Raw genomic sequence first — 23,625 nt, 5'->3', positions numbered from 1 at the left:
GTTCTAGGCAAATTGGGGAATTTCTATGCTGTTCCCAACCATATGTTAAAGAACAGCCAACTGTGCTGCTGTGAAGAGAAAACTATTCTGCAGGGGATCCTTTCCCATAGCAAAACCAAGTGTCACCAGAGGGTTTTCAGATGTTCCATTTCTGTTCATTTAATACCTACACATGAAATTAATTTGTGTGACAAAGACACTAGCAAAGGAAGGTCAGCCACTGGGACACAAAGTAAAATTGCCCTGTTGTTGCATTTTTCATAAGGTGTCCAAATTCGATGTGAACAGAATTTTTAACAACCGCAGCACTAGCTAATTTTAAATTATTATAACATTTCCAGGTTTTTTAAGTGATTTCATTTGAACAAGAGCCCAACAACACATCATACCAGAGATTCAAAACATGAGGATTATAAGAGATTTCAAATTACACATTTAACACAAAATATCACAAACAATGGAGGAAAAAGATACGGCATTTGATAGACTTGATAGTAAACTATAAATACGCAGAAGTAGTAAAGTTATTAATCACACCCTTAGAAAACATCAGGCTCAGCGTACCAAGACTAGCAACATTAGCTATCTTATGATGAATTAATGTTTCAGAAACTTTTATTAAAAACGGACAGGTTACTGCACAAAATTAGTAAGAATGAATAATATGTTTTTCCTTTAAGTCTGGAGGCTTCTTTCCTCGCTTAGTTCACATTCACCTTAAGGGAAATTTCTCTTAATCAACTATCAGGAGAGATTCTCCTCCAGGAAGAAATCTTGCACAATTCGCCTACCTCTTTCTCTTAGGGTTATGAGAAAATCTTCCATAAACAAGGCCCTGGTTTGAATTAGACCTTCTCTAGAGACTTCCGAGCTTAACTGCACACATAAACAACTCTCTTAAAACTTGAGAAGAAATAGGTGCGTGGCCAAACTACATTTCCCTGCTGCTTTAACTGTCCCTCAAAGATGCTGTTCAAGAGGAAGCAGCCTTTAATGCTGGAATCCATTCCAGGAAAGCCTGGCCCAGGAAGAGAGAAATGCAAAGGCTCTTGAAGCTGCTTTCAGAGACACCAGGTTGTGCCAAACACCCTCAGCTAGAGCTGGGAATGAGACATTTAATATCTGACACAGTAGATGCTTTTTAATGCAGCCTCCCTCCATCAGAGAATTTCCTGCATTGAGGGATGGTATCTATGAGTTCCCCCTTTAATAAAAAGGGACACAGGCTTCCTGAACTCTCTGTTTTCCTAAGAGGTAGAAATTTAAATCTCCAGCTTTCTGCACAAGTATTTGTTGAACTCTAATCCCAGTACGGCTGATTGAAAGAGATGCTGCGGTGCAGGCAGCACAGCCAATACCTTGGAGTGGCATTTTAAATCCTCTGCCGCAGCAGGGTTCCTCATACATGCATTCTGCACCGTGCATCTGTTCTCTTTCACCTTTGTTTCCTTACAGTAATAAGAATAAATGAATGCACTGTGAGAATGACTGAAGGCATTTGCATTACTATCCCTTTCTCGGACTCTGCAGTAAAAATAATTCATATACCAAACTGTTTCATTTCTTATGCCTTTATTTCAAGCCTAGGGCTTACAGCATTCTAGACTAGACTGGTCTTCCTAATACTTCTAATGTAATATATACAGCAACCTATTCCAAACCAAAGGCTATTATTTGCCCAAGGACCCTCACACTTCTCTTTTCTGCCTCCTATCTGCTTCTAGCAAGACGATTTCAGGGAGGAGCCAGACGACATGCTAATCATACTTTTTGTCCAGGTTTTAAATTCACCAGTACTTGCTGTGTCAGTTTATTCAGTGTGGATATGATTTAGAATAAAAATAATCAAGCTTTGATTTCATTTTAACAAGAAATTTTGTGTACTTTCATAAAGGGCTGAAACAGAAGTTGTATGGATGCCACTTCAGAAGTTTTATCTATACATTAAAAAGTTATAAAATTTTTAAATGGATCCTCCATCTCCTGAGATTTCTGAACTTCTTTTCATGACTACTGAAAGTCTTAAAGCACATCTTTCCAGCCTGTTTGCTATGATCACCATAGAACTACTTGCTTCTGAGAAATGACAATTTATTTAGCCATGTATGTGCTGGAGTCTGATAAAAAGTTAATAAAACGCTGCAGTATCTGACACCAGAACCATAACCTCTGTAGGTGGGGATTTCTACCATATAGCATGTCTGATCTGAAGTAATCACTATGTCCTTTAATAGCATTAATGCCTACATACAATGAGCCTTTGGGGAGATACAGATCTGAGAGAGAATTTCACCCTTTGTACGTGTTCCAGTGAGACTAATTTACATCTAGAATGGCCTGGGTGTAATTTGTATTTCATGAAAAGTACTTCTTTTAAATAGAAGGCAAAGCATTAGCTACATTGATATTCTGATGCATATAATTATATCAAGTATGATATTTAAATCCTGACTATTATAATAGTACATGCTGTTTCTTACAAAGGCTTCTTTCACATCAGCAATGCTGACTACTGACCTTTAATTCATGGCTCTTCGTATTTACTAGATAAGTAACAGAAACCAAAAGTAAACAATATTATTTTTAACTTAGACTCTGTTTATGATTTATTGGGTGAGATATGTATACATGACACAGTTTACATGAAATGAATAATGTGTCTTTTCCCACTTGGTATTAAACCTGGAGTATAAGAGTACTCCAGTCTAGTACTCCCACAGAGTACTAAAAGTTTTCGAGATAATTAAGATCTCTACCTGAAGAGATATTCTCCTCTCTTTCCATTTCCCCATGACAATCAGTTGGGTTTACCAGCCCTCAGTAACTGCAAAATATGAAATTGCTACTTTGAATTGTAGTAAATCGGTTATCTAATACATGTGTGACTGTCAGGTCAACTTCTTGTGAGATTTACTGTCAGTCCTCAAATAGAGATAACAATCTGCTGTAAATCTACCACATGAATCCACAGTTATGTAGGACTTTCTTACTTCTGGATAGCCCCAGGAACATCTAATGACAATATATATGTAACTAGCATAACAGGCTGACATATATTTACAGCTTTTGAGCTTAATTATTACAACATCACATATTAAGCGATAAAGCCTAGTAGAAGCTCCAACTGGAAGAAAGCTCTGTAGCTCATTTGTTTTGCAACACAGGCCACTGACAAGTGTTTTCATGCTGTGTTTTAGATTTTGCACCAGCTACCTGTTTTTCTCAGGGACTCACCCTGGAGCCCTACAAAGCTCTTTTCCATCCACAAACATGTACACAGCCACAACTGACTTCCACCAATCAGTGCACGTGCCAGCTCCACTCGAGCAGAGCATAATGCTAAACCAAGCCCAACACAGGCACCTGGGCTCTGACCTTAACCTCTGTAAAGCTAAACAAGCTGAAAGCCCATATGGGGTTCCATCCAAAAAAGATAGGATGGTGCTTCAGCAATGAAGAGAGGTGATAGTCACGTTGCCCTAAGGAGAAACAGGAAACCACTATGACAGGTAGAAGGAAAGTACAAACTAAGTGTCTCTCTCTGAGTCACAAAAACTTCTGCAGTAACTGAAGACCAAGGCTATCAGCATTTCTTTTCAGAGACAGGGTAGAATTTACCACATTAATTACTGTGCAACATACTTCATGAAGTATTTAAGCATATTCGGACAAAAGCAGACAACAATGGGCCTATAGAAACGCTAGTGGAGATCACACTGTGTTTTCTGGGAAACCAGAGCAAGTTATTTACATAGCTTCTCATGTAGACCTTGGCTTCTCAAATGCCTATGAAAAGCCAGTCTTGTACATATATCTCCATCCCTTTGAGCACACAGACAGTCCTTACGTACAGAGTCTAAAATCATGAATTTTTATACTCTTCTGTAAGAGACTGGATGAGTTATGTGCCACAGGTGAGCACAGATGAATGAAATACTCATTTTGTAGCTGGTGTATCCCAGATTGATGTATGCACCTTCTGCTGTTAGGACTTACCACCAGGATAATGTATTACAGATAAAAATTAATGAAGTTTATATATTCACTCTGAATCTGTTGTCCACACATTTTGTCTCTGGACAAGAGGTGACGCACTCTTAAAGGAAGTATGCTGCCTGAAAGCTGGCATAACCCTGCAGCAGCATGTTCTTTTTATAATGCGGTACAGAAAACAAACACACGCACAGTAAAACTCCAGCTGGGAAGAATAATGAAGCATTCAGCAAACCAGACAAAGACCACATGGCTTCATCTCCCTCAGCACGGCAGAACCTATTAGCGGATACAATAATTAATAAGCTAATGGCAAACCTTTACCCATCCAACAAGCATTTCTGAAAGATATAGACTATTTTTTTTTTTTCTTTCAGGGTCAAATCAGTCAAACATCTAAAAACTTTAAACACTTTTCACAGACGCCAAATCCACTGGAACTCTCAAGCAGTAAAAGTTGTACACAGCCCTAAGTGTTTGTACGGCTACTTGGAGGTGTGGAGGACTACTTGGAACAAAATGGACACATGAGCGATCCAGGACTCATGTCAATAGCAAGAGTTTGAGTTAGGCCTCATGGCCTAGCATCAAGGTCACCTAAAGGACACTCGGGGGGGCCGAATGAGAAAGCTGGCTCAAGAAAAACAACTCCCGGATGTGGAATGCAAAACTTGGCAAACTTAAGGACTTATAAGGCCTTCGCGTGAACTGAAAGCTTTAGCCAATCATAAGCTGTACCTATGCGCGTGTCTTGTTAAGCTCAACCAATTAGGATTGTATAAGGTCCGCGTGGACACTCAGAGAGAATATATAAACAGCTATCTGGGCTTAATAAAGTGTCAGCATTTAATCACATTGATTGGTGTGCTGTCCGTTTATCTCCTGCATGGAGGATCATGAGCACTACCTAACTTGAGGCACCTCACTGAAGATGACCATAATGAGACACTGGAATTCTGATACAGTCAGCAGAAAGGGAGCCAAGTTAACTGGCAAAAGAAGATTCCCAAAAAAATTTCTTTTATGGCAGCACACCAGTTAAACAGTTCCACCCACCATGGTGCCTGAGGCATGACAAAGATGGGAGAAAAAAAGACTAAATAACCACAGGCAGATCTTGCCAGGATTTTCTGCAGGACTTCACTCTGGAATCCTTTCTCCTTCCCAATTCCTCTCCTTTATGTGGCCACACAACTATTTATGGGACAGAGGATGAGTTTCAGCAAAAAAAATAGTTTGTGGCAAGTACTGACAGAACTTTCAGTACTTTGTGAAGGGGCCCAAGTTACAAATGCAAACCCAAGCCATCTTTATAGACTAGTAGTGGTTCTTGTCAGTGCTGAGAAGGGACTTTCTCCGAGAAAAATCAAGTTCAGTCACTACTCTTCTGTTTAGTTTTTCTCCCAGATCTATTCTCTGACCACTGTAAAATGATGACAAGAAAGCAAGCCACATGTGTTTCAGGGCTTGGTACTGAAGGAATGAAAAAGTCTTTCACGGTGACTGGAAGTAAAAATACATGCTCTGTAAAAAAGTCACCTGTTCATGATGAGTAACTTGCTGGTTTTGGTTGGCAAGCCTCATGCTGAAAGAAGCTGCAATCACTCACTGAAATGTGAGAGACAGAAAGGGACCAGGGAAGAAAAAGGTCTATTTAAGCTTGGGGCAATCTCTGCAGCAGAACAAAAGGCAAAAGAACTCCCTATGACTAACTGCATGCTGAAAAAACAGATGGCATTTTCTAACAGAAATGAGGTCTGGAAATGTCTTCCAACATGACAGTGGAGAAAAAATTAACTGGTCTTAGATTTCTGAACAGGTTTATATAAAATAGAGGTCTGTGATACAGGAGCTCTGGCTTTGGCTTCCATTCTCACGGAAAGAAGAAGTACAAATAGTTATTTTAAAATAAAGTGTTGGAAATAGGGAGCAGAACATAAGGTAGAATGCATGGATGCTTGCAAGAAGAGACAGGCTTCTTGTCCTCACTCTTCCACCGAGCCACCTCCAAAACACTCTGGACTGTGGTTTCCATCTTTGAAGAAAACTACATAGTGGAAGGTCAAATTCACAGTGGGATTTGTAAATTATAAATGTGCTTTGAGAGTCTTACTCACTGACAGCAGGATACTTATCACTCTGCATCTAAATTTTAGTAGACAATGCTAAGTGATGATGAATGGATCAAAAATTACTTTCTTTTTCACTGTGAGAAAATACTCAGCAGCTCAGCCTATAGATTATTATCTATTAATAACCTATGAATTCCCCAAAGTATGATGCTAAATCACTGCACAAACATAGGATTGAATAAAAATAATGCCAAATGTCTTAAACCTTCAAAGGTTAAGCTCTGTTACAGATTTTGAAACAAAATTTTATTACTTTTTTGTGTGCACTAATGTTTTTAGCTCACATTTCAACTGGAATCAGTGAAATTGATTGTGCAAGAATTTAACTCCATTTCCTCCCACCTGAAAAATTTTGATTGGAAGCCAAACTTTCCACATTGTTAGACTCAAAAAGCATCCAAGCAAAAATTTGCCACTGTCAAAATAATTAAGAACTTTTAAAATTTTAAAACAAATTTGTACTATCATTTCTTCTTAATATGTAGTAAAATTATGATTTTTTAAAGTTAGAATTGAAACATCAGTCTTTTGACTGGTTTTCAGTCAAGGTTTACGGAACAAAGATTGTTCACAGAAATTCTCAAGTGTTGATTTTCTAATCTCAGTCCATGAGTGAGATATAGAAAGTGTTTTCCAAATTTTCTAAAGAGAACCAGTCATCACTGCAATTTATAGCCATTCTTTACATTTAAAGACCTCAAATCTTCCAGTATTTTAACACAGTGTTTACAAAGTGTAGGTACAGAATTTTCTTCCCAGTAATTCAAAAAACAAAGAATAAATAGCGATCATTTTTCTCAGACCAGCTTCTTTTTTTTCCCCTGAATTTATTTCACTCACCTTGCAGAGGAGCCTGGCCTCCTCCATTCTTTGAAAGAGCCCTCAGCAGAAAATGTCAATAGATATTTATTATCAAAAGATTTCAATAACTATACACACACTTGGCTTTCTAGCACTTAAACAGTGGTGGCTAGCTATGTTGATTTTTTCCAACCAATACAATTTTCTGTTGACCTGGTACTCTCCCCACTGTAACTCTTCAGTCACCCCACTCCTCTTCCAACTTGGTCTCTCTTTGGCCCAGTTATTCCAATAAGAACATTCTTTGCCAGAACCTTTTTAAGCGCTGTAATCACTTCCCTTGCCCACACCATTAACACACAGCAAATATTCTCTCGTAAGTATACTACAGTATCCCACACAGTGCAGTCCTTCAGACTGCTGCAGCATGGGTCCCTTCCATGGAGCCACAAGTCCTACCAGCAAACCTGCTCCAGCACGAGCAGCTCTCTCCAGGGGTCCACAGGACCTGCCAGGACCCTGCTCCAGCATGGGCTTCCAACAGGGTCAGAGCCTCCTTTGGGCATACCCCTGCTCCAGCGTGGGGTCCTTCTGGAGCTGCAGGTCGATATCTGCTCCATTGTGGACCTCCATGGTCTGTAGGGGCATAGCCTGCCTCAGCATGGTCTGCACCATGGGCTGCAGGGAAATCTTTGCTCTGGCATCTGTAGCACCTCCTACTCTCCTTCTGCCCTGACCCTGGTGTCTGCAAAACTGTTTCTATCACAGTTGCTCACTCCTCTCTTCCACTGCAGGTTTCCTTCCCCCTTCTTAAATATGTTATCCTAAAGGCATTACCACCATCCCTGATGGGCTCAGCTATGGCCAGCAGGTTCAACTTGGAGCCAGCTGGCATTGGCTCTGTCGGACATAGGGGAAGCTTCTAGCAGCTTCTCACAGAACCACACCTGTATCCCCCTCTACCAAAACCTTGCCACACAAACCTGATTCACATTAAGTTTCAGTGCTATGATGTATTAAATTATTACAATTACTACTACATTGCTGTAGTAATTGCAATAACTACTACAGTGGTTGTCCAGATCTGCAGGAATTGAGTCTGACTTCTGACAGATGACGTAGATGATACTAGAACATCAGCCTGCATCAGCATATATTGTTTTTCAGCAGGGAGCTCTCAGAAAAGAGTCTATAAGCAACATTTATAAAATACAGATGCTTTTAGTTGCAGAAGCATTGAAGGAAGCCTAATAGCGGCTTGGATGGGTTAAGTGGTTGTGAACTTCCAAGATGATTTATCACCAGTAAAAAACAACCTATTTTGTAAATCTTATACCCTATTAGAGAAGTATCAAATGAAAAGCAGAGCTGGAGAAATTGTCTTCTCTACAGTTCTGGGTGTTTTTTCTTTCTATTTCATTATCAGCAATGCAAACTTGGGCAATGAAATAGCTTTTCTGACGACGAATTTCATGTTTATTTTGAAAAGTAGCATGGATGGGTAAATAAATTCTTGAAAAAACAGGATTTGAATTCATGGCTATGCATAGTTAAAAAAAAAAATAAAGCAGAAGATTATTCTTTTAATTCGGGATGAATGCATACATTTGTATTCCCTTCTGCACAGTTGACTGAACTTCACTTTCAAAATGTCAAGGATAAATATCCTTCAAATGGTTCCATTACAATGATGATAACCATAGTAATGGTGCATAGTTTGCTTATACCTTTTTTTCTTGTTTCCTTTTCAGCGTGTACTCTTTGCAACAACATTGCTGCCAAGAGAGTGAAAGAAAAGCAGTCCCTACCAAATTTGTGATTTGAACGTGGGTGTTCATAGCCTTCATATGTTAAGTTATGAAATTAGCTTTTGTTTGGTAATTTAAAGATCTGTTTATAGATATGAAATCTGAACAGGCCATTATGAAAATATACTACCACCTGCTGCACTCATCAGTGTAGAGGGGATACTATCTACTGTTTACTACTTTTTTCCCAAGTAGTTACTTGCATCTTTATAGCAGAAACAGACAAGAGAGTATGAAACCAGAAAATGTTAAAATTAAGTTAAAGGAAGACAATTAAGAGATCCAGCTACAGAGCCTCAAATTGCTACCAATACAAACGGACTTTTTATTTGCTACATCCCACAGATGTCTGGAAAAAAAAAAATCTCAGTGCTTAACTAACACAAAGTATTGTGTCAATATTGTTAAGGCACTCACTAACTAGGGAACATAAATTTAGGTCTTGTTCTATCATACCAAGTGCAATCCAAGCAAAAAGGCAGCTTGCCAAAGGAGGGGTGAGGCAAGGTAGCCAACAGAGTGCAGAGACCACAACAGTGGGATATGCACCATTGGTTACAGAACCACACTGCCATCATGCCATTTGCACAATATGTGGGCTGGACACAAGGTAATTTGGGCCTTGACTTTGAGATTAGCACAGTCTGATTAAGGATGCAAATTAAACCCAAGGAACCAGAATTGTTCTCCCTTATCCTCACATTTCTGACAATCACTAAAGCTTTCTTCTTGCTTCCCTAAAAAGCTACACAGGACAATCACGATCTATTCTAATCCATTTAGATTAAAAACTTTATGCACAGGAATAGATATGTAAAAGTTGCAGCACTTCAAATGTATGTAATTCCTTGGAATATCGATAATATTCAACACTTAAGTTTCTGGCTAGTGTAGTTTTACTTGATGTCTCTAAATTCCAATGATCTTTAATTTATGTGATTTTGACTAAAGATCAAAAATGAAACCTTTTCAAGTATTTATTAGAGAAATACTAACCTGGCACTTGTTCTCTTGGTACATAATTTTTTAAATAGCACAGGTAAGTTTTTCAGGCTTTCCTTCTACTCACTTGAAACATTGTTCCCCTGAATAGTCCCACTTCTGTCTGTCTTCAGTTACAGTTCTATCCCTCATTTCTATTGTGATATTTCACCCAGCCATTTCTAAATTAATCATAAATTCTTAATTGGGATAATCTGGTCCAAAATATCACCTTTCCCCACCTATCTTCTCAAAGGAAAGAGAATGCCATGCTCAGTGGACCTGTTAGCAGCAGAATAAAGTTCTATGGTGCAGGCTTTGTTTGGTGGTTCTTACTGAAACTTAAATAACTACTGATGAATCTGAGATTGAGCTGTAAAGCTGTCCTTCCACATTGCTATTATTTCAATACAACATACTTCATACTTTCCAACTGCAATGTGGATATAAATGAGGCAGTAGTACAGTGACCTTGCCTTTTGGATTTCGCATGGCTTTCAGTTCAAGATGTCTCTACCCTTCAATGCCTGAAGTTCTAGAAAGAGAATTATCCATGTGTAAAACTGTAAGAAAATCTTCTTTCATGATAAATAGAATAAAAAATGCCTGACATAAACAATAGGGGCTTTTTACCTATATTTGGGACCTCATGTCCTATATCTAGTATGAACCTATTTAATGTGAATGCAAGATGGGTACTATGGGTTTTCTGGCAATATGCATTCCTGTGTTATCCATCACAAGAAAAACAAACAAAACAATGAAGAAACTCACCCTGCATCAGAATTCTTTTTCCTGAGCCTGTGTGAAGATTGTGAGCTTACCTATTTATCTACATATTCTATCCTAAGGCACCATGCTGGGATGCTACAGTTTATGATTTCAGGGAAGGATTAAGAAGATAGTCAGGGAAATTCGCAAGCTGCTTTGGTACTGTCAAAAGGAAAAATGGCAATATTACACGCTGAAGGGCTTTCCCAATTCATGTGACAGATTATCCTTAAATTCCAACAATGCTTTGCTGAGTCCCTTCTTGAGTTTGCAATGCAAAATCTCCCTATTTGCAAGCTTTGGGAAACACTGTACAGTTACATCAACTAAATGCCTTTTTTATACTGCACAGCCAATTCCTCTCATTCTGCTGCAAAGTACTTGCAAATGGTACACCATCCTTCTCACAGTTATCTAGCATTTACTAACACATTCTCCATCTGACCAGACACACAGACCTTCAGGATCTTTTACTCTTTTTAAACATCAATCCTTTGGTTAATAATGCACTTCTCTCTTTCACTCGTCCTCATAAAATAATGAAGAAAGAATGACTCAACATCTCAAATTTTTAACAGCATTACATGAACAGATTTTCATTTATTTCTGAGATAGGAGAATATTTTGCAGCAAACAAGGTCATGAAATCTTGTCCAGATAAAAGACAGATGTGGGTTTCTCTTATCTGTCACCAAAAAGGGAAAAAAGAGACAGTTGGTTTTTTTTCCAATATGTAAGTGGAAGGCTTTTCCCATAGAAATACTTTTTTTGTGTGTGTGAAACATTTACACATTGGTCTCACCATGTGTAAATGTTTTTGCAGCACATAAGCTAGAGGTTTTATCCCATCTGAACTTACAGTGAGCTTATGAACCTCTTAAAGACCCTGAAGTATGAAGATATCACTGGATTACTTATTTCAGTGACTACCAATAATTGTTATCACTTAAATAGTTATATTGGTTGTGGGTTTTTCCAATTTTAATTTCTCTAAGTGTCACTTCATGCCAGCTGTTCTTTTTTCTACATCTGATTTCCATAGGAAGGTTTCATTGACTATCAAGTTTGGGGTTTTTTCAGTTTCTTTGACGTCACTCTTCATATTTGGATCAGAAAATCTCCCTATATTAAATGTCTCCAGCAAGTGGACCCTTCTTTCAGTGAAATTTTTTAATGAGTTGGTTTTTATGCTTTTTTCCCCTCTGATTTTCTGAATTATTTTACAAAACTTAAGGCTAACCAAAGCTTTGTGAACTTCTCAAAAAATCTTCTACCACTCACCTTCTAACTGCATATTTGCAGCCATAAAAATTAATCAAATTTCCCCTTAACTAATTCAAGCAAACAAACTTCATTTTCTCCTATGACCAAGCTCTCTCTTCCTAAAGGTTTCAGAACAGACTGGCACCTAAACATATGCCTTTTTTAGATAGGAAGCTGAAAATTTTCTCCTAAACTTAACTGCAGGAGAGGCAGAAGGGACTGCACATCAGGTGCAACAGTCATTTAATTCCTTGCTTATAAGCCTTTCTGAAGGTGAACCCCATACCTGAAAAGAGAGACTGGTTTTGTTGTTGGTTTCTAAGTCATGACTGCTGTTCATGTGTGCCTTGCAGCAGATGCCTGCAGAGGCTGCACACAAGAGGTCCTGGCATCGGCTTTTATGATGGTTAGCACACAGTGGTGAGAATTTTTTATCTAGTTTAATGCTTCACCTAGTTTTAAACTCCTGAATGATCACTAGCATTTCTCTTCACACTAGCAGTTCTTCTGTCAGCAGATCAGCTTTATTCCACCTTCTACTTGTGACTCAGGCTGAAAATTCTGAGCCTAATTCACAGAGAAAACTCTCAGACGGATTATAAATTGACAAATACATGTTCCTGCCGCTTCCAAGCATATCATCCTAAAAGAAGGATCTTGGGTCTTCAAAACAGTATGCACCTTTAGCTGATAAAAAGCTCCTGTTTCCTAACAATCCTATAAATATATCAGACTGTGTTGATATAATTACAGAAATTCTTGGTACCTTGATGGGTTACATATATACATACAGAGATGCGAGTTGAAGCTTTGCTCTCTGGCAATAGGGGAAATTCTCCATTTTTATACGGTCTTACGAATGCTGCTATGAGAAGACTTTCCAACTGTGTTTGTGGACATTTAGTGACTCGATAACCTAATATTTTTTAAGAAAAGCTGCTACCATTTGATTTTAGGTTAGACACTAACAATGGCAAGAGTAACCAATATATATTCTACTTTCAAATGTTTTCACTGATCTGTAGAGCTATTCAAGTTTGTTTTAAAAAGATCAACATGAATTATAGTGAACTGAACATGTCATAGATATTTATAAAATCTTTGAGAGATTTGAGGTATTTTTAATGTATAAACTAGTTCTTCATTCAATATTGATTTAAACAGAAACAATAATTTATAAGTATTTGCACTATCTACTCAATGTTCCTCTCATTTTTAATTTTTCACAAAAAGTGACAGCACTGTAAAAAGTTAAACTTGTTCTACATCATCATAGTAAACGATTTATTTGGAATTTTTACTAAAACACACAATTTAAGCTCTGCTCAGCTAGTAGCACAGGGATTTTTGACAGGTTTTTAATTCATAACAATTTTTCAAAATATATCTGAGCATTTCTTTCCTGCTGGCCAGTTCTACCTGATGAAGACCAGAACTTACATGCAAATATGCACACATTAAAAATTATTGAGGAAAGTCAAAAATTCATGAATCACTTGGTCTTACAGTTGCCTGCAGCTGACAGCTTACACTGTGCATGCAATAGTAAAAGCAAGCTATGATTTTCCAACTGCCACTCGCAGTTTTCATCTCTCGCATAACAACGAATCCCATTGTTAGTTCCCAAAGTTGCTGTGTGGGTTTGGGTTTTTTTTCATACAAATGCACTTGCTTTACATGCAATAGATCTAAAACCTCTTTTTAAAAGAACGTATTTCTTAAACATTAGAAACAAAGACACATCCTGGAGTCATCTGAACCCACTAACTCCCAGATCCAATTCAACCATTAAACTCTCTTAAAATACAGCTTTACTTTTCTTCAGTTCATTCACTTACTATTTACAAGTTTTATTTTCTTTATATTTCTCAAACCATATTCCTTTTGGCAGGCCTCATTTTATTTTGCTTTGAAGGAGAAAGTTGCTTGCCTTATACTTCAAACTTTCAACCTCACCTGACTTAAACCTACCACTATGTTTCCAACTTTTTTTTTCAAAACACAATAATGATGATAGCCTCCAGCCACACAGTTCCATTGTCTCTTTCACTATCTATTCTCTTACACTGTTTTGACATAGTATATCATCCCTGGCCCCACCACCCTGCCACCCTAGTGATAAATATTGATAAGATGTCTTACCTGTAAATGTACAGCTTCTAAAGACAAATAGACAGTTAAGTTCCTTGACTAGGACACTATGATCCATATTTTCCTCCAGGTTCTTTTGTTCCATTATGCATTTTTCCTATATGGACTTTTCAATGGGCTTTCCCTCTCCTTGTATTAACATTTCAGCAATGCTGGCTTCAGTAGGTTTTTTAAATACTGCAAACCATTTCTATAGTAACGAACTTGTATTGTTTTGTTTGCACCATTCTTTCTCCTAAATGTGCATTCTAGGTTAATGTCCTTGTAATTTAAGTTTATCATGCCTTTCAATACTTGAAATTATGTATGCACATTACTATTCTGGAGACCCTTCAGAAGAGCATAGTCTGGAGTACTTCTATTTTGATATGAGATACATTGAGGCATAAAATACATCATCAGGCAGAAGTACTGCAGTTACGCTGTTTACTTTCTTCCACTGTGTTTTTGCTTAGAAATAAAAAATCAGTAAAGAACAGTGACATACTATGGTGACAGAAGAAAATGCTCATTTTATAGTGTCTGGATACAGCCCTCAGATTAAGCTGCGTTTCTTTGGGAGGTGAAATTCTGAACTGGCCAATTCCTACTTTTCAGGGTACCCCCTTGCACTGCAATTATTTAAAAGCAATTATAGTATTTACTATTGTAAATGGTTTCGCAAATAAATAATATTATATGATGGCCTCAAAGGGCAAGGATTATGGAAGTCCTGAAAATTTGCTACAAACTTGCTGAAAAATTTCAGTAGGCTGCAAAATATCCTACGCATTCAGATAAAAATTTGGTGAAAAGCAAATTAATTATCCATAGGAATATGAAAGGTTGATAGCAGAAAGAGTTTAATGCCACGGGTCTGGATTCTCAGGTCAGTAAAGCAGACTATACGATAATGATTAGTGCACAGGAATACTTTTGAGCACAAAGTACTTTTTTGTGACCATTTCATATTTTGAGACTAGACAAATCCCCCCTTCTTTTCCTTTTTTTTAATTTGCATTCTATTTTTTTTAATCCAAGTCTTGTGGACAAATAAAAAGACAAATACAGCACAGGAATGACAAAACAATGTAAGCTAATTTTCAATGCAACATATTTCATTGAATGAATGATGTTAAAAAGTTATGTTAATGATAAATGAAGTATCTCCTGTTTAATATAAAATAGAGACAACGACAATCTAGAAAAGCACGGTTCACTTATTAAATGTAAAGTTCTGTAATCACAACTGTCAATTAGCGGGAAATAAGAGAGATCTTTTGATGTAAGCATGTTAGTTTAAATGACTACAGTATGTTTTAAAATCAGCTTTCAGAGACCTCGGGAAAATAGAGAGGCAGGTGAATAAAACAAACTGTAGCTGAGCATTGGTACTTAGAATTTTGAGCTATTTTCACCTGGGTAGCTGTTGGCAGCCTATTTTATTCTGCAGGCTTTCTGAGTCCATCTTAGTAGGAGTGGGTTCTAATGAGTCAAGCCTTTAGCAACAAATCTTAGGCAGCAAGAACAAGACAGCAGCAGCATTTCTACTCATTGCTCAAACTCTTCCGAGTGTTCTATTCCAGAGGAACAAAGGCTGACAAGGTCAAACCTGAACATAAAGCCCTTTGTGAAATGTTATTTGTACACAGTACATTCCTCATTAATCTATTTCAAATGCTTACCATAGCCACCTATTAATGCAATATCTCATGTGCATTCGACCATTTTCTCCTTTTTGCATGCTACAAGGCTCAGAAAGTAGCAGCAGTGAGAAAAAGGTCAGATCCATGCATAAATTTTTAGCCACCACAGAAAATCAAAACGTGCTTTATTGACAGACTAAAAATATTTATTAATACATCAGATACCTTTACTGATATTTCATTAACATATCAGTCCCTCCAGTAGTGACTCATAAGAAAAGCACAAGGCCTTTCTTTCTCCTCCTGTTTTCCATTTGCTCTCAGAGAGAACATTTTTGCAGCATAAATCTTAGACTTTAAGATTCTGTTGCCTTGTTTACATTTTTTACAAACCTATCTTGAATTCTCCAAAGTTTAAAGAATCACTTTGATAGAGGAGTATTAATTTATTCCATTTCCCTGAATATCCTAAAACCTGCCACAGGAAGGGATGAGAAGATTACAGCAGCAACTTCTAAACCACATGATTCCACCCACAGATACTCTGAAGTGAAAAGCTTCTCCTGGGTAACACGACCTGTCAAACACAAAGATGTGAACTGCAAGCAACTTTTCCCCTATTACCAGCAGCATTATATTCAATTGCTTGTTTCTCCATTTAAATTCTTCACGTTTCCCCCAGTAATCCTCTACTATTCCATAGTCTTTTCAAATCCATGTCTGTAGAGCTAAATAAAAAAAACCCAACAACTAAACACTCCCCACCAAAAAAAAAAAAAAAAACAAAAAAAACCCAACCAAACAAACAAAAAAACCCCCAAAAAACAAAACACCAAACCAGCTGCCCAAATCTAGACTTTGCCCTGTGTTTTCTGTTACTAATTGGGTTTCCCAGCTCAGTATGTTGCAGGGTGTCTGGGCCAATATATTTCAGGACACTCATGTTTTGAAAACATTGGCTTTTGGGGTTTTTTTATTTATTATTAGGAAGGGAAAGTTATATAGTTATGTATCATTTTATAAATTAAGAAAGTGAAGTTGCCAGACTTCCAAATCTACCAGGGAAATGGTATGATCCAGTAGCAGATCTGAATACCAGAGTTCCTTCGAACTCATGAGATTAGAGCTCTCCCCTGACTTTATTATCCCCATACATTCACTTGCTTCTCTCCAGTGCTACAGTCAGCAGGATTTCATGTCCTTTCCCCACAAGGAGACTGCAGCTGGTCCAGGAACTAGGGGTAATGGACTGAAACTAAAAGAAGGGAGATTAAGGCTAGATGCAAGGAAAAAATCTTTTACAATGAGAGTGGTGAAACACTGGCACAAGTTGCCCAGAGAAGTGGTAGATGCGCCATCCCTGGCAACATTCAAGGCCAGGCTGGATGTGGTTCTGGACAACCTGATCTAGTAGAAGATGCCCCTACTCACTGCAGGAGGGTTGGACTAGATGACTTTTGAAGGTACCTTCCAACCCTGACTATTCTATGATTCTAGGAAGGTTGGGCAGAAAGTCATGTTGCCACTGCTGGCAGCTACCAGTCTCTGACATTACCAGCCAAGATCCCTGAACATCCTCCAACATTGATCTCCACAAATCTCTCTGATCTCCAGGACCTTCCCCCACTTCCAGGATCTTTCTTGCACAGCAAGTGATCAGCTTCCTGAACAGCAGTTTTGTGTCACTTCTCTTTAAAACCTGGTGGTTTCAGGATGTGGCACTTCTGTTTAGTGCAGGTCTTATTCAAACCTACATCTATCTTTCATCAACTGCAGCTAGCAAGTAGGAGTTATCTGCTTGAGATTTCAAAAGTTCAGATTCAGGCATTCACCCACAAAACAATTATCTGCTGCCTGTTAACGTTCATAGTTTAAACTATTAATATCTGTGACAGTAATGCAAAAAGAATATGAGGGAAAACCAAGGTATCGCAACACAGACCAATTAGTCACTCAGTAAGCAAGCACAGGAGGAAGAGGACAATGCGGCCAAAGGCAGAGCTGCTGGGGAACTCAACAGAGGCAGCAGAAACTCAGGATGTGGTAGAGATAAAAGAAGTATTTAACAGGGAGGGAGAAAGGAAATAGAATGTTTTCATTTTGGTTGTTATTGTTCAGCACTGAAATACACAAGGTTTCAGACAGAATACTTAAAAATAACAAAACTTTGAAACTTTGATTAATACTCTTGTTTTAACTGAAACTGTAGGTTGTTTCACAGAACATCTGCAAACCAGAAGAAACATGAACAGAATACTTAAAGCAGATCTTCCAATATTAGTCACTTTGGCTGCCATCTGTTGGGAACTGCGGCTGCCAGTTCATTTAGTTTTCTATAAGCTGACCCTAAAATAACTTTTTGTAAAATTATACTGGTTTTCTGACTTTCTGTAAAGGAAAAAGCACCCTGACGTCTTTGAGCTAGGGCATGAAATGGCTTGCAAAATATCTAAATGCAGTTAATAAAGATGTACTAGCTCACACAACTGATATGCCATGAAGTTGGAGACACCTTTAATATTCCACTAATTTCACTGTAAAATCAGTTCTCTGAACAGAAATAAATTCCCAGCTAATCTTCATGCCCATTATTTCTTTTATTGAAGTCGACAGAGGCTTGACAAAGAACTACACCACTTACAGCCACTAGAATAACTTCACTAGACATCCAATATGGTATCATGCTAGATACAAATGTATTTAATACCTGAGTTTCTAGAGTGTTATATCACAGCAATAAGTAAATGTCATGATAAATAAACATGTAAAATCAGGAGATTCCTGTTGCACAAAAAGGAGAAGAAAAAAAAAAAAGAAACTATTATAGAAAGGAAATTACTAGATATATTTTAAAGGAAGAAAAATATGCTGAAAAAATAAAATCTCTAATTCCTTGGATATTGTTTGAATATACAAAAAACCCCGCATACTATCTTTTCTGCCTGCTAGAGAACACACGCTTCTCAGCAAAGCTGTATTCACTTGTGATTACTTAAGTAATATGTATGAAAAACAGAGTGATGAGGGGAGAGAAGATGGGAAACCTGATTGTACTGAATTTAACATGAGAAATGCTATTCACCACAGCCTGCCCAGATTCTCTGCTTTTTAAATCACAGTAATGCCACAGTGTTCAACTCCATTTGTTAGTAAGTTTTTCTGATCATAAAATCAGACATATCAACTAGGAGTTGAAAGTTTTATTTATGATACTCATCAGGATTATTTGAGAAAATAAACTGATTATGTGCTCCAACAGCAGCACATTAACATATTAGGGAAATGAGTGGCACCAGCAAACTGCCCTAATGTTGCACAGGGATCCACACATGTGGCATCTTCTCTTGCATGAATTTTGATAACTAACCATGCCTGTTTCTCACATGATTTTCACCTGAAAGCCTGAATTACTCTCAGAAAGAAAGGGTCTATATTCTCATTTCACTAGGGAAGAAACTGTCCCACAGATTTGCTCAAGGTTACATAGATAATGAAAAGTTTGTTTTGTCACAGAAGTGGGAATAGCTTAAGAGGAATTACACACATTTAAGAGAAAGTTGAACTTTATCACAAGGCATTGAAAAAGACTTCCAGAAGCAAGGTGAATTAATATATACACATACAATAAAGTAACTGCCGATAATAACACTGACATCCAAATACTGGAAATCACTATGAAGCCAAAGAGAAATTCACTTGAATTAGGATGATGTGCTTGGCTGTTAACAACAAATACTTCAGTTCAGTCTATGTCAACATCCAAGGCAAGACAAATATATTGCCAGAATCATTAGTTGCCCTAAAGAAACTGAAATACTCCAGTAGACAGAAAAGTTTGCTGTCTGCATAGACCCATGCTGTCTGAACAGATACACAGATATATATAATTAAACATCTTAGTGCTTAGCTACATTTACTTCAATGGAGCTACAACAATTTACAACTGAAGACCTATACAAAATATGTTTCCATAGTTAAGTTTGCACAATGAAGCAATACCTACCTTCAGGCTGAAGGCTTTTCAAGTAGGAGTACCATAAAAGATGGGTGACTATGTCAAAAAATAATTATTAATTATTAAATTTAGGGAAAAAATGAATGATTAATTTTAAAAATAAATCAGTCTTCCCTTGACCTGAAGCCAAGCCAAAAGTTTGGAAAAAATGGCAGGTCATCCATTTTGTTACATTGTTTTTGCAATAAGATGTTTAACTCAGTTACATTAGTACAAAGCCAGTGAATTCAAGCAAACAGGCTGTGGCCCAGTAATTAAAAACAAAGTTCATTTTCATGACTGTCCAGCCTTGGGGAAAATCTCTTGGTGGTCCTCCTAGATCGTCGTCTAACCCTAGACCAGATTTGAACCCGATATTGCTTAACTTTCCAGATCAGACAAAACAGGGTGTTCCCAGGACGGGATGGCCATGGGTAAAACACACTATGTATATTTGCCAACATGCTGATCCCCAGCACTATCAGCAGGCAGGTCTCAAGGGTATTCAAAGGCCATCCAAAACCTTCAGAACTCTCAAATGCTGTTGTAAATAGCCTGGTGGGGGAGTGGGGGGTGTAAGGGAATGCCTCCTTTGTAGGTTGAGCCCCAAGGAGAAAAAAAAGATAAGTCATTGCTAAAAAATTCCATTATATACCTCCCGAAGTATAGAGGTGATGACCACCCTGGGAACGCAAGCCAGACCAGTTTCATGATCAATGAGTCTACTGTATTACAAGTCATTACCATGAAGTACAGTCAAACAAGAACCTTAGCCCAGGCCCCCCAGCCGATAAACACTAAAACAGCAAATAGTGGCTGTAAGTAAGGTACGACATGCTGAAACTCTGAGATCAAGCACAACAACTCTGAGAGCAAATAAATCAACATTGTGATGAGTGACTATTAATCTGAAACAATGAATGCTTATCACAAATATGATTAGACACACTCTGGTCAGATCTGTCGTTATCTCAACCCTTTGTGCCCCACGTTGGGCGCCACAAAGAACTGTCGTGGTTTGAGCCCAGCCGGTAACTCAGAACCACACAGCCACTGGCTCACTCCCCCCCTTTTTCCTCCCCCCGCTCCCGGAGGCATGGGGAAGGAGAATCGAAAGAACGTAACTCCCATGGGTTGAGATAAGAACAGTCCAGTAACTAAGGTATAATGCAAAACCACTACTGCTACCACCAGTAATAATAACAAGGGAAATAACAAGGGGAAAGGATACAATTCTCACCACCTGCTGACCGACAACCAGCCCAACCCAAGAAGCGATCTGGGCCTTTTGGGTAACCCCCCCTGGTTTATATACTGGGCATGACGTGCTGTGGTATGGAATACCCCTTTGACCAGTTTGGGTCAGGTGTCCTGTCTCTGCCTCCTCCCGGCTTCCCCTCCTCCCTGGCAGAGCATGAGATTGAGAAAGTCCTTGGTTGGAATAAACATTACTTAGCAAGAACTAAAAACATCGGTGTTATCAGTGTTGTTCCCAGGCGGAAAGTGAAAAACACAGCACTGCACCAGCTACTAAGAAGGATTAAAAAATGACCGCTGTAGCTGAACCCAGGACACATGGACAGAGCTTTCCTTTCCATAAAGTGATTTCAGTTTTAGAATCACAGAAGAATTCTGGTTAGAAGACACCTCAGGAAATCAAGGAGGTCAATCTCCAGCTCCAAATAGTCAACACTTGTGGTGGGTTGACCTTGGGTGGATTCCACATGCTCACACTAACCTGATCTATCACTCTCCTCCTCAGCTGGACAGGGGGGAAAAAATAGGATGAAAGGCTCATGGGTCGAGGTACAGACAAGCAGAGATCACTCATCGTCACTTACAAAACAGACTCCACTCAGGAGGTCATTTATTGCCAGTCAAATCAGAGTGGGGTAACGAGAAATAAAAACCAAATCTTAAAACACCTCCTCCCCACCCCCCTCCCTTCTTTTGGGGCTTAACTTCACTCCCGATTTGCTCTACCTCCTCCCTGCCAGCAGCATAGCGGGACAAGGAAGGGGGGTTGCAATCTGTTCATCACATGGAGTCTCAGCTGCTCCCTCCTCCTCAGGAGAGGACTCCTCACACTCTTCCCCTGTTCCAGCATGGGGTCCCTCCCACAGGAGACAGTTCCCCACTAACTTCTTCAATCTCAGTGCTTCCCACAGGCTACAGATCTTCACAAACTGCTCCAGCATGGGCTGCCCATGAGGTCACAGCTTCCTTTGGGCATTCACCTGCTCTGATGTGGGGTCCTTCCTGAGCTGCAAGTCGATATCTGCTCCACTGTGGACCTGCTGCAGGGGCACAGCCTGCCTCACCATGGTCTGCACCACAGGCTGCGGGAGAATCTCTGCTCTGATGCCTGGAGCACCTCCTCACCTCCTTCCTCACTGACCCTGGTAGTTGCAGAGCTGTTTCTATCATATTCTCATTCGTCTCTTCCACCTACTGTTGCTCAACAGGTTTTTCCCCACTTCTTAAATATGTTATCACATAAATCACATAATTGTCTTGGAGCCAGCTGGCATTGGTGCTATTGGACACAGGGGAACTTTCCAGCAGCTTCTCACAGAAACTCTCCCACTACAAAGCCTTACCACGCAAACCCAATACAACTGCATGCACACCAGCCTGCTTAACACTTAGTTTAGCCAAGTCTTGAAAACTTCAAAATAAAAAACCTGAATTCAGACCAGCTATATAAGGCAGGAATTATACCTACATGCAGCTTCAGGAATATATTCTATTTTTAAATCTCTTGATTTTTATGTCTAGAAAATTCAGTGGATAATAATATGTTACAAAGTAATGCCTCACAGTAAAATACATTCCAGTCATCGGGCCATTTTCTCTTCTCCTGCTTTATTAAATTTATATCTAAATTTTCTTTATGGCCTCCAGTCTCCTTCCACCCCAAGTCCTTTCCTCTGCCATTTAGCATTTTCTTTCCCCACATCTTAGAATACTTAGAAGTAACATACATTAACGGATGTCCTGGATACTGCAAGCACATTACCCACATGTCTGTGAGTGTATGGCACTTGTGGTGCCTCAACAGTAGTTAACACTGCTACACTCCATCTGGAGGCTCTTAACAAAGTGATCCTTACAGAAACAGGAATGTAACCCCTTCTGCAGCCTGGTTTCCACCTCCTGTTTGGCAAAGAGATATAATTTTCTTTTCACATTCAAAAGGAGGAAAACAACTTTGAACACTGTCTCTCACTCCACCTGTGACATGAGGATAGAGCACTTCCCAGCTACCAGTAACTCGAACATAAAGGCAGCAGATGTGAAGGAAACTGCATTGCTTAAAAACAGAAATCACATTCCTAGTTCAAATAGAAAGCAAGCCCCTTATCCCCCAGTAATGTAAGATTATCTCCCCTGTGTAAAAGGATTTTGGACAAAGATTCAGAAAACAAATGTACAAATATTTGCCATTTACTTCTACATTATGTTCACAACAAAGAAATAACCCACAACAATACAGAATATCTAGCTTCCACAGTTATTATTGTGCCTACTTAAGTTCTAGGCTAGATTCTCCACCACTGGATTATTGCTGTGATGCCCTGCAGTATAAGAGTTGAAACTGTCCCTGGATGAAAATCGTGATAATGCTTTTATTTTTTCTTGAGAAATTCACTTCTTCGTAAACCTATCTATTCTTGTCACTACCTACATGAAGTATGGCAGTATTATTTTCATATTGATTTAAGTCCAGAATTATTTTCTGCTGCCCTTAGGCTGATTTCTCTCCACCAAAACTTAATATTCTTTCTCTTTTCCTATAGAGCTGCTTTAATGCTCAGAATCTGCACTTTGCCATTATTCCCCTCCTCTTTTATTACTTCTGTCACATGACTGTGCTTCTCAACTCAGTTTCTCCCACTTGAGTTTTGTTTTGAAGAATTTTATTTTTTCCTATTTTATTTGTTACATTGGGTTAACTTTGCGTTTAACTACACTGGCTTTCAATAAAAAACATTGCTGTGAAAATCCCTGTCCCACTCCCTATTTTTATTTTGATCTCAGCCTGTTTTATAGTATTCATTTTTGTCCCTGAGATAGCATTTGGGTTACGTTTCAGTGAACTGGTG

The sequence above is a fragment of the Strigops habroptila genome, chromosome 9, assembly GCF_004027225.2.
Source record: "Strigops habroptila isolate Jane chromosome 9, bStrHab1.2.pri, whole genome shotgun sequence".
NCBI lineage: Eukaryota > Metazoa > Chordata > Aves > Psittaciformes > Psittacidae > Strigops > Strigops habroptila.
Note: the sequence above shows the minus strand (reverse complement) of the source record.